The sequence below is a fragment of the Ustilaginoidea virens genome, chromosome 3, assembly GCF_000687475.1.
Source record: "Ustilaginoidea virens chromosome 3, complete sequence".
Classification (NCBI taxonomy): domain Eukaryota; kingdom Fungi; phylum Ascomycota; class Sordariomycetes; order Hypocreales; family Clavicipitaceae; genus Ustilaginoidea; species Ustilaginoidea virens.
The window spans coordinates 2362869-2375448 of NC_057318.1; positions in this window are offsets into that span (position 1 = coordinate 2362869).

Genomic DNA, 12580 nt, shown 5'->3' on the forward strand with positions numbered 1-12580 from the left:
AGTTACTATTATTTAAGCTTTTTAGCTATCTTTATATAGTATTTATACTATTAAAATTTATAGTAGATTTCGATCCTTAGGAAGTAAGTATACTATTTTAGCTAAATTATTATAATCCTAAGTTAGATTGGCGTTTTATCTGCCTTATAGGCGTATATAAAATAGATAAGCTTATTTTTCCTTAGGTTAAAATTAAGCCCGGCTTACTTAGACTACTTATTATAGATCTTTTATGCCTTTTCGAGTAAGGCTTAGGTCTCCCTTATATTCCTCTTATATACTATAATATTAGTATCGTCTGCGAATCTAAAGGTAATAATAAAAGCTACTTCCTTAAGCCTTTTATAAAGTAGTATAATATAATCTAGAAAAAGGATAAAAGAGAAAGGGGACCCTTATAAAACCTTAATATTAATAGATAGGTTATTAATTAATTTACCTTTAAAGTAGATTCGCACTATATAAAAGGCAGTAAAGCCGCAGACCTATACCGCGATCTATAGTAGTAGTCTCTTTTCTAATAATAGGTAGATAAATTGAATATAGTTTACTATATTAAAGGCTATAGATATATCGAGCTAGAAGAGTAAAGCAATCCTACTATAGTACTATACTATATAAATTATTTCTATAAAAGTGCTAAAGACTATATCTATAAAACGATTAGCTTTATTTCCTATTTAAAGATCTAAAAGTAAATTACCTTCCTTAAAAGCAATAATAAGCTAGCGTACTACTATAGCTTTTAAGACTTTACTAATTAGATTACATAAGGATATTAATCTCTAGCTTCCTACTTTAGAGTATTCTTTTAGTTTTTTTCCTAGCTTTCTTAGTATAACTATATAGGCCTCCTAGAATTAGGCCGGGTAATACCTAGTGCGGTATAATTTATTAAAAAGGTAGGTAAGAGCTGCAATTAGGGGGGGGCTATATACTTTAAGGAATCCTATAAGTAGCCTATCCGGTCTTAAGGCCTTTTAGCTAACTATATAGTAAAGGGCGGTATAAACCTCTTTATATATAAATCTTTTATATAGTAGGAACTCTATATTAGCAAGCTAGGGGAAGGTCAGGTCTAATATATCTTTAAATATTATATAAGACTAGGGAAAGAAATATTAAGTAAAGACCTATACTTTTTTGTTATATATAGTTACTAAAGGGTAACTAAGGCTAGCGCGCTTAAGTAGTAGGATCTCCCTAGACTTAAGGGGGAGGCTACTATATAATCTAGCCTATCGTTCTAAAGACTAAAGGTCTATATTCTATACTATAGCTTTCTTTAATACCTTTTTTTAGGAGCGTTATCTCTCTTCTTATACAACCTAGGTTTAAATAGCTTTTGCATCCTAAGCGGCCCTATAGTTTTCGGGGGTATAATATAATGCCTACTTCCGGTATGCTTTTTTTATAGCAATAGCGGCTATTTTAGTGCAGTTATTCTATTATAGTTCTATAGTAGGGGCTCTAGGGGTTTTCTTTAGGGCTATAATATCCGTAATCTCTTTAAGTTAGCAAATAAGCTATTTGGTATATATATCTATTTCTTTAGGAAAGCTAAACGGGGCTATAGTAGCAGCAGGCATAAAGCGGTTTTTAGCTTCTACCTAAATAAAGTATCGGTCGAAAGACTTTTAGCTATTTTTCAGGGGGGCTTAAGCGGTATATAGGTTGCTAATATCGATATAGATAAGCTATAAGATATAATTAGACTTAGCAAAGTCTATATTACCAAGATACTTAATAGTAAGGTCTTATATAACCTAGGCATAATCGATAATACTATTTCTTTTACTTAGCGCTTACTATATGATTTTACTGTAAGGGGTCGTAAGGCTAAATCTCTATTGTATTATAAAGTTGAAAAGGGTATTAATATTAGGTAAGATTCTATCTAGGCTATCCTATAGGGGATAGTATATATTAAAGTCCCTAATGAATATACTTTAGGACTAGAGTAGGAGCTATATAAGGTCTATAAAAGGGGTAGTCTAATTATATTTATAGCCTAGGGAGTAGATAAAATAAATATTAGTTTTAAAGAGGCAGACCTTATACTTATTAGGTCCCTTTTTAGTAGTCTATATACTAAGACTATACCGCTTATAAATATATATTGCCGCTCGTCTATAGTATGCTATTAGTATATACTTATTAAGGCTTAGGCTCGGTAGGGCTTAGCTAGGCATAGCAGGTTCTTAAATCGCTATAATATTAGGTTTACTTTAGTAGTAAAACACTATTTATATAAGGGAGGTTTTCTTTTATATATTCTAGTAGAGGATTAATATTATACGGATAGACGCATAAGAGTCAGTAGCGGCAGTATATTAGTAATTGTAGTAAAGTTAGATATCGGGGCTAGGGTAGGTGTAAGCTTTAAGGCCGATAGGGGCCTAATCTATCCTATTATTAGAGCTGGTTATAAAAATACAGTAAAAGTATAATTTAGTCTAGTATTAAATACTCTTCTAAAGGCAAAGCCCCTTCGGCTTAATCTAAGGCGGCGGCTATACTTATATAAGGAGAATTCTTTTAATATAATACGCTTAATAGGTTCCCTTAGGGGCGAGGCATTAATTACTTAGCATCGGTTCTACTCTACAATAGGGGTAGTATTTATAAATATTATAAGGGACGCTATAAAGAGCCTAGGTCGGCTCGCATAGGAATTCCTAATAGACTCCTACTATTTATTTAAGGTTTTATAAAGGTAGGACTATACTAGGTGCGGTCCTTTATAATTAAAATATAATTCCCTTTATCTATAGGAGACTATTAAGTAGGCCTACTCCCCTTCTAGGTGCCTTTCCGCGCTATATCGGCCGCACCATAAGGCCACTATATAATAGGCAGCAATATATCCGAACTTAAAGTAATTATAGTATTATTTTAGGTATAAGGCATTATTATAGGGTTTAGCTTTGAATATCTCTGCCTAGTAAATAATACTAGACTTATAGAACTTATTAGCGAGATCGATAGAGTTTACGCCTATAATTAGGGGCGCCTATATAGAGGTCTTATGTAAGCGGTAGGGGGAGGCTTTAATAAAGCCTTTGCTATTTGCTTTAGTGTGAAGGACTGACCCTAGGGCGGCTGCAAATAGGCGTCGATGATATATATTAAATAGACTAAAGAGGAAGGAGAAGGATCCAAATAGGAACCTTCTATCTAGTCTATTTATATCCTAATTGTGATACGTATTAGAGTCCTAGTATAGTCCTATAACTCCGTCTGTCGCCCTTCTTAGGCTAGACGCAGGCGCAGCCCGAGTCCTAGCCATATTGTGGCGCGGGCGTAGCCCGTGCCCGTAATATACCCCCCTCTTCTACCTTAGAGTCGGAAGAATATTATCTAAAGTCATCCCCTTTATATATTGCCCCCCAATTAAAACCTCTCGTAGCCCTCTAAAATAACCTTAATTAGATATATAGGATATTAATCAGACGCATAGATATACCAATATATAACCGATGTAAATATAGCGGGGGCCAGAATCGGTATACTCTAGGTAGATATAATAGAATCTTATCAAAGCCGGTTATAGTGCTATTAGCTAAAAGGAATTATATTGTAGCTATCGCGGAGTAGAAAAATTTTATTATTAGCCGTCGGTTAGGAATCCGTCTGCATTAAAGCTTCTTCCTTTATCTACTTCTTTTTTGCATTTCTTTCTCTTTTTCTTTATCCCTATACCTACTATTATTAAGGCTATTATTCCTAATAGTAAGTCTATGGCCTTACTACTATTGTGAGGATTATCCCTACTAATAGAGTTACGCTATTGAAAGTTCCTAGCTTATTTGTGTTAGGTCCGCATAGTGAATCGTCTAATACTAATAGGTATCTAGGTCTCCCCCCGTTTGCTATTACGTTAGATTTATCGCTATATTATCTAGAGGACTAATAGATAGGAGTATACTTATTAGCCGGAACCCTCTTATAACCCTATCGGGTCTATTTTAAGCGTCTGCCGGAGACCCTAGAAGTGCTAGGCGCAGAGGAGGTTTTTAGCTAGAAACGCCATCGCGGCCGCTATAGTTTATACCCTTTTTAGGACGGTCGCGTATTTCCCCCCCTAGCTCTAAGCTTATTATTATTTCCGATAATAATAAGAGTTCGGTAGAGTCCTTATCGCCTAATGCGGGGGCCTTATTATCCCCCTCGCGTTCTTAAGGTCCTCCCGCCCCTTTTTATATAGGAGTCCTATTATCGCCTCCCTATATATTATCGTCGTTAGGAGTAATACTAATAAAGGCTTCTTCTTCGATAGCTATTACCCTAAAGATCCTATTAGGAGTACTTTTAGCTCTCTCCTTATTAGTTATTATGCCCTAGATACCTTTATGCATTAGGAAAATACCGCCCTCGCCTATTATTAGATCGTTATATTAATAGTTATAAAAGAAATACACTATAGGAGAGTTCCTCATCTAAAGGGATTCTAAGGGATTAAATACTAATAATATCGAGGAGGTCGAATATACTTATATTGCCTATATGCAGTATACTATAGATACCGGAGAATATATTGTTTGTATATAGGCCGGTCGCTCTTAGGCTTATATTCGATGCTATTAGAAATATAAGATATATATTTAGTGCGAGTATATAATATCGATAAATCCCTAATTGCGGCAGGTGATAAAGCGTATTATTTATATAGCGTAAAAGAAATAAAGTATTAAGGAAGCTGCCTATCTAAAGGTAAAAGATATCCTAGGCCGAAAAGCCTATCTTCGCCTTAAGTTTAATATACTATATCGTTAATAGGATAAACTATAGGCTATAGCGTAAGAGTATATTATAATAGCCCTTTTTATATACGCTTTAGCTGCTAATATCGGTAGGTCGATTCCTACTACTCTTATAATAACTATTATTCCTTCTGCTTTAGCTATTAAGTCCTAATAGGCTGGCGGCAACTCTATAGCGCCTATTATATAACTACTCGCGGAGTAACAATAAAATACACAGATTATAGTAGAGGCGATAACCAGTTTCGTATATTAGGTCGCCCCTATTATACCCGCGCCCTATACTCCGCCTACTTCCCCTTAATTAGTATCCCTATCCTATACTAGAATAGCCTTACTTTAGGCCCTTATACCGATAATCGCGCTATAAGCTAAGGCCGGTCCTATTACTGCCGGCCTGGCATTATAAGTATATCCCTCCGGACCTATTATACCCTATTATAGGTACCTAAGCTATACTCTTCCTAGTTAGTATCCGCTAATTATACTATTAATACTACTACTGCCTTTCCTACCCTATTATCTTATAGTCCCCCCCCTTCCCCTATATGCCCCCCTACTAAATCCTACGGGGGGGCAGGGGAATGCCGATAAAGGTAAGGGTAGCAGGGGAAGCAGGAATTAATAAATATAGGGATAGGGCCGGAGTTACTAAGAAATAAAAGATAAATACTAAAACTTATTAGATTACTTTACTAGAAAAGAAAAGGATTAGTTTTTTTTTTTTTTTTTATATTATTAGACGATATTAAGGTTATAGGTCTAAAATCTAATCCTAAGGCTATATAAGTCTATTATATATCTAAATATCCCTCTATTTAGCCTTAAATGCCTTTTATACTACTATCTTTAAGAAGTTCTCTAGGGGTTCCTATATAGGTAAGTTATATCCTTTCTATTTTATAAGTATATTATAGTTCTACCCCTAACCTTAAGTATTCTTTATAGTTAAAATCTCTTCTACTTTATATTCCTTATATAGCCGATTAGAGTCCTAAGGTAGTATATATAAGGGATTAGGTTATATATTAGTTACCTTTTAGCTTAATAGTAGGTTAGAAGCCGCTTATTTAATTAAATTAATATAGAAAACTAGGTAAATACCTTATAGGATATTAAGTCGAATATTAAGTAGAGATAGTATAGCTATAACTATATATTTTATTAAGACCTAGTCGAGCTTCTTATAAGGCCGGTTTATTTTAATATTACGTAAGGTAAGCTATATTTAATCCCCGATTTAAAAATATTCTACTAAATAGTGCGAATGGTTAGTTGCATCCTATTGCTGCTATTATATAAAAGCAATAGCGGTTTAAGCTACTTTTTATCCCTTATAGAGTATAGCTAAAAATAAGGCGGCCTGCCCTTTTAGGGTCATTAAACTTAGTATTAAATCTAGAGGCGATATAACTATTAAAATATTAAATCTATTAAGGAGCCGATTAAGACTAAAACCGGTTACTAATAATATGTAGTTATTTAATACTAATTGGTATACCGGAAGGTATTTTGGCTAATTATATTAGTTAAAGGAGACTATAATATATAAAATAGCCTAAACCTTTTAGTTTATTTATTTTATACTGCTATCGGTCTAGGGGTGATATAAAGTCGAGAGGAGTTATTCGGTCCTAACTAAATTATAAAGTATAGTCTAAAATTATCCTATTTAGTCGGATCTTTAATTACTAATAATTTCTTTAAAAAACCTATAGAAATGCCATTAGTACTATTAGAACTATTCTATATAGTCTTCTACTTTTATAAAGTATATTGCCTTAAGCTGGATATACTTCGATAGGCGATTAGTAATAACTATAAGGAATTATAAATTAGATATATTGCATATAGGAAGATCTATTATAAAGTCGATAGAAATCTGCGATTAAAATTGGTCTAGGATAGGTAATAGCTATAATAGGCCTTAGCGCAATTATCGGCTCTTATATACCCTACGGTATTAGCAATTTTAGATATATCTTGCTACCGCTAAAGATATATTATTAAAGTAGTAGTCTTAATATAATAATTAGAATATAGTATTTTTCCCTAGATAGCCTAAAGTAGGTAATTTATAGTATTGCTATATAACTATAGTAGTTAGGGGTTTAAAAGAAGGGAGCTATATCTGCCCCTAGTAGAGAAGCGCGCTATAGGCATTTAGGGTGTAATCTATAATCTATTCCTTTATTAAAGCCTTAGTTGGAAAACGTCTTTCGCCTTTTACTACTATTACCTAGTATACCCTATATATTTTATCCGCAGCTATAGCCTAATCCTAGAGTGCCTAGAGGTAAAAATCGGCGAAAATACGCAAGTTATTAAATAAGCTAAATCCTAAAGGTATAGCTATAGGAATTAATTCGGTAGTCGAGTTTAAGTAGAGTACTAAAATTAATAGTAGTTTTAAGATCTAGCTAATCTTTAGTATTATACTATTAACTTCCTATTTTTATCGAGATAGAGTATTAGGGTATTAAGCCTATAACTTTAGTTTATACTAAAGATAGAAATTAAAGAGTATTAATATTTCGGCCTATTTAGCCTACTATTCTAATATCTTATAGGGTTAAGTAAAGTACTCTAGATTCTTATAGTTTATAAAAATAGTAAATAAAGAGGCTATCGATTAGAGTTTAGCTAACTATACCTTATGTCACGGGCTCGGGCTACGCCCGCGCCATAATGTGGCTAGGACTCGGGCTGCGCCCGCGACTAGCCTCAGGAGTATCGGCACGGGGTTACGAGGGCTCGCTAAGGACTCGGCCCATACTACGTATAGACATAAATAGGCTACTTAGAGGCCCCTATTCGGGCCCTCTCTTTTTCCTCCTTAGTCTATTTAATATATTCATTCGACGCCTATTCGCAGTAGCCCTAGGGCCAGTCCTTTACATTTAAATAGACTCTCTCAGCCTTGCTGTTATAACCTTACATTATGGAGCCGATAATGCAGGCTATATAAAATATCGAGATAAGTATACCTGGAGAAACGGGTATAGACAACCCGAGACCACGATGCTCCCGACGTAATATATATACCCGAGTGGAGCAGCTCGCATCGGGGTTACAATAGATAGAGGCGTAGATGTAGACTAATGCGCAATACCTTGCTACTATTACCGCCTTGCTGTAGACCCTCCTTGCGAACCAGTCAAATAGCTCCTAAAATGCCACCCAATTGGCCCCGGTCGTATAATAAAACGCCCCCCTCCCTACGGCTTAGGATACCTAGCTAAAACGCAAGCCGATCCCGATAGGGGACCCCTTTAATGGCAAAAAGGCTATATTTATAGCCTAGCAGACCTTTATGCAATATAAGCTTGAGGTCGATAAGGAATTTATTAAGGACGAGAAGACCTAATAGATATTTATCTTTTAGAACCTTTTGTCTATAGTCTAATTATAAGTCACGGCCTTTTTCGAGAATAATGCAGCTTATAATTATAATATAATAAAGTTCTTTAAATACCTCTAATATCTCTTTAAGGACCCGCACTAATAGGATCGCGCTATTACTAAGCTTAAGCATTCTTTATGCTAAGGCCCTAAGGAACCTTTTGCCGCTTTCTTTATACGATTTAAGGAAAAACTTATACTTATTAGCGGTCTCGGTTGGCCTAAGGAAGTTAAGCTTAAATACCTTTAATTGGCGCTTAATACTTGTATAGCTGATAAGATTATTAGCCTTAGGGTCTCCTATTATAACTATTATTTAGCGGTAGACTATTACCGATAAATTGCTATTAATATTAAGACTAGCTTAATTATTAATCACTATATGGGTTCGACCTATTCCCGACCGATATATGCCTGGGATTCCGAGGGCGATATATAAATATTAGGTATTAATAAGCTGGACTCGAAGGGTAATTAATGCGCGCCTAAGGCGATATAGGTCTCTAAAGAATAGCATAAAGATCGTAAAAAAAAAGGTCTTTATCTTTAATATAGCTCTCCCAATTATCAGACGTTTATATGCCACCTATTGCTAGTAATCCGACCTAATGCAGCTAAAGTGGCCTTATTTGACTTATAAGTCGTAGAGGTCGAAAGTAGTAATAAAGATTAGGAAAAAAAATAGCCTTTAAACCTAGTCTTATTAGAGGGCTTAAAATGCGCATATAGACCCTAGCCTAATTATAGAAAGAATTAGAGGAGATCGTAGAATGAATAGATAGATACCCCTTTTTAATACCGATCTTATATAAATCCTATACTTTTATTAATACCTTAATCGACTCGGGATATGACTGCTATAGCGCTATAAGCGAAAGGATAGTATAACGGTTAGGCCTCTAACCTATCCGCCTACTATAATATAAGGAAATCGGAACGGCAGTAGATATTCGGAGCCATTTAGGAGAATATAAGGTAATATATTCCTTTATTACTTATATTATCTATATAGCAATTGATATCGATAAATAGCTATCTACGGTTATACTTTATATTATCCTAGGCTTTACCTATGATATTATCCTTAGGATGCCTTAGATAGAGCATTATAATATTATACTGTAGGCAAAGTAATACTAATTGAAGATTGGATCGGTAGGTAGCTTTATTATTAAGGAATCGACGAAAAGGCGATAGGGTCTAACTATAGTAAATATCCTTAGCTCGGTCTTCTATGGTATATTAAAGTAAGCGAAACGCTCTAGGGACCGATCGACTTCCTTTATTGCGATAAGCTTATAGGAGATAATATATATCCTCTGCGTTATACTATTACCTTATTAAGATTCTGCCCTACGATCGTAGGAGCTATAGGTATTCCTAATAGAATTATAGGAATTCGCCGACCTTTTTAATAAAGAGAAGGCTTTTAGTCTCCCTTTGCACTAGGGTATATTAAACTATTATATCTGGCTTAAAAAGACTGTGGATGGGAGCTAGCTAGACTTACCTTAGGGCCTATTATATAATATGCCACGAGATTAGTTACTTAAGGTTTGAAGATAAGTAATTAACCTAATAGATAAAAGATAAATCTACGCGAGCTCCTTATCGGCAGCGGCATTAGTCCTACTAGCTAGAAAAGGGAATAGCGGGTGGCGTTTTTATATCGACTACCGGGCCCTTAATAAGGTTACGGTCTAAGACTAATACCCCTTCCCCTTAATTAAAGAGACCTTACGATCCTTATCTTAGGCGAAATAGTTTACTAAGGTTGATATATACGTAGCATTCTATAAGATATATATTGTAAAGGGCGATAAATATTTAACCGCATTTTGCATATAATTCGGATTATTTAAATAGCTTATTATACTATTTGGCCTGACTAAGGCCCCTACGACCTTCTAAAGATATATTAATAGGGCCTTAGGGAATACACTAAGAGACTTTATAACTGCCTATCTTAACGATATCTTAATCTATACCGGGGGAATAAAGGCGGACTATATAGGGCGTATTAAGGAAGTCCTTTGATGATTATAAAAGGCCGGCTTAAATTTAGATCTTAATAAGTGCGACTTTATAGTAAAGGAGGTCTAGTACCTAAGATATATCGTAATAGCTGGAAAGGAAATCTATTTAGACCCTAAAAAGATTAAAGCTATTTAGAACTAGGAAGTACCTATAAAATTAAAAGGCGTTTGTAATTTCTTTAGTTTTACTAACTTCTACCGCGACTTTATTTTAGACTTCTCCTGCCTTATCGACCCTTTAGTTAGGTTAATAAAGAAAGGGGTCCTATTCTAATAGCTAAATAAAGAAAAGGCGGCATTCTAAGCGCTTAAGTAGTATTTTGTATCGTCTTTAGTTCTTGCCTAATAGGACCCTAATAAGAAGACGGTCCTTAAGGTAGATAATTCTAATATAGCCCTTAGCGGCTATCTATTGTAAATCGGGGAGGATAGTATACTCTACCCTATCGTATATTATTCCGCTTGCTTATTGGATGCAGAATAGAACTATACTATATACGATAAGGAACTCTTTGCTATTATTTCTTACTTTAAGGCGTAATTAGTAGAACTTCGCTTAATAGTCTCCCCTTTTACTATCCTTACCGACTATAAGAACCTAAAGTACTTCGCCTGATTATAAGAAATATCTAAGCGATAAGCCTAATAGGCTGAGACTTTAGCGCTCTTTAACTTCTATCTTCAGTATAAGCTAAGGTTATAAGCCTAATGCCCTAATATACTTTCTCGATAGGAATAAAAGGCAGATAGGGCAGAGCTATAAATCGGCTAGATCCTAAAACTACTATCTATTTTAGCACTTAATATAGATAAGATAGAAGGCAAAATAATACTAACCTCGGCCCTATAGACCACCCTACCTTACGGCCTATATATCTTCACTAACTCCTACCTCTAAGCTATTTAGGATTAAGTAATATCTAAAGATAGTATATATTAGGCCCGATAGATAGTAGTTATAAATAGGAAATAACGATTTCTAGTAGAAGCGGCAATATAAGAATAAATTGCCAATTATACCCTAAATACATATAGTATACTCCTTTACTAGGCATAGGTATAGCTCCTATCGTTTAAGCCCTTAACTACCATAATAATCTAATACTGCTATAACTCGCCTATTACGGGCCACCTAGGGAAAAACACTACCTTTTAACTATTGCGATAGGATTATTACTTCGATAATATATCATCTAAGGTAGCGAGATATATTCAGAATTGCCGATACTGTAGGGTATATAAGAGCCGCTAATTACGCCAGGGCCTATTGTAACTACTACTAATTGTAGACCGCTTCTAATTATAGATATCGGTCGACTTTATAACCGACCTTTTTGCCTGTAATGCCTCTGACCCGCGATTCCTTATAGTGATTATAGACCGCTTATCGAAGTATATCCAGCTTAAGGCTATATACTTAATGAAAGCAGAAGACTATATAGAATGCTTCTAATAGTATTAGTAGTACTTTTATAGCTTCCCTAGGGAGATTATTAGCGATCGAGGTTCGGATTAAATAGGCCAATTTTAGTCTATACTATATAAATCAGTTAGGACTAAGTAACTTCTATTAATAGTATACCACCCCTAAACCGATAGCGGCATAGAGCGAATAAACCAAGAAGTATAGGCGGTCCTCTATATTATAGTTTCTTTTAATTAGTACGATTGGCTATATTATCTTGTGGTATATCAACTCGCATTAAATAACTAGATATTATCTATTATTAGGTTTAGCCTAAATCGGTTGCTTAATGGGTTTGATATTCTAATTATTACTTTGCCTCTAGAGGTAACCCTAAGCTTAATTACCCTAAAGGGGCGTATAGCTCTCTTTCTTAATAACCTTAAAGAGGGATAAGAATTAGCCTAGGCTACTATCGCCTTTGCATAATAACGATAGTAAGATACTATTAACTATTTATAATACCTGGCCGAGTGTTTTTAAGTTAGTAATTAGGTATAGTTAAACCTTTAGAATATTAAAATAAACCGCCTATATAAGAAGCTTAATTAGGTCTCTACTAAATATACCGTTATTGCCGTCTTATTACCACTTAATATCCAGCTCGATATCCTATAAGGTATTTATCCGGTTTTCTATATTAACTTAATTAAACGAGTTGCTTTTAATCTATTACCTAGTTAAGTAATAACCGATATATAACCTAGGCCCCTACTTATCCTTCTCTAAGACTTTACGAACCTATATAAGGAGTATAAAGTTAAAGAGATACTTATAGTAAAGAATGCATAAAGCTAAAGATAGAAATGCAATATATTCGTAAAGTAGAAAGGGTATAATTTACCGATATAAGAACCCCTAGAAAACTTCGAGGATACTACCGCATAAAAAATATTTAAGGCTAAATAGGGGGA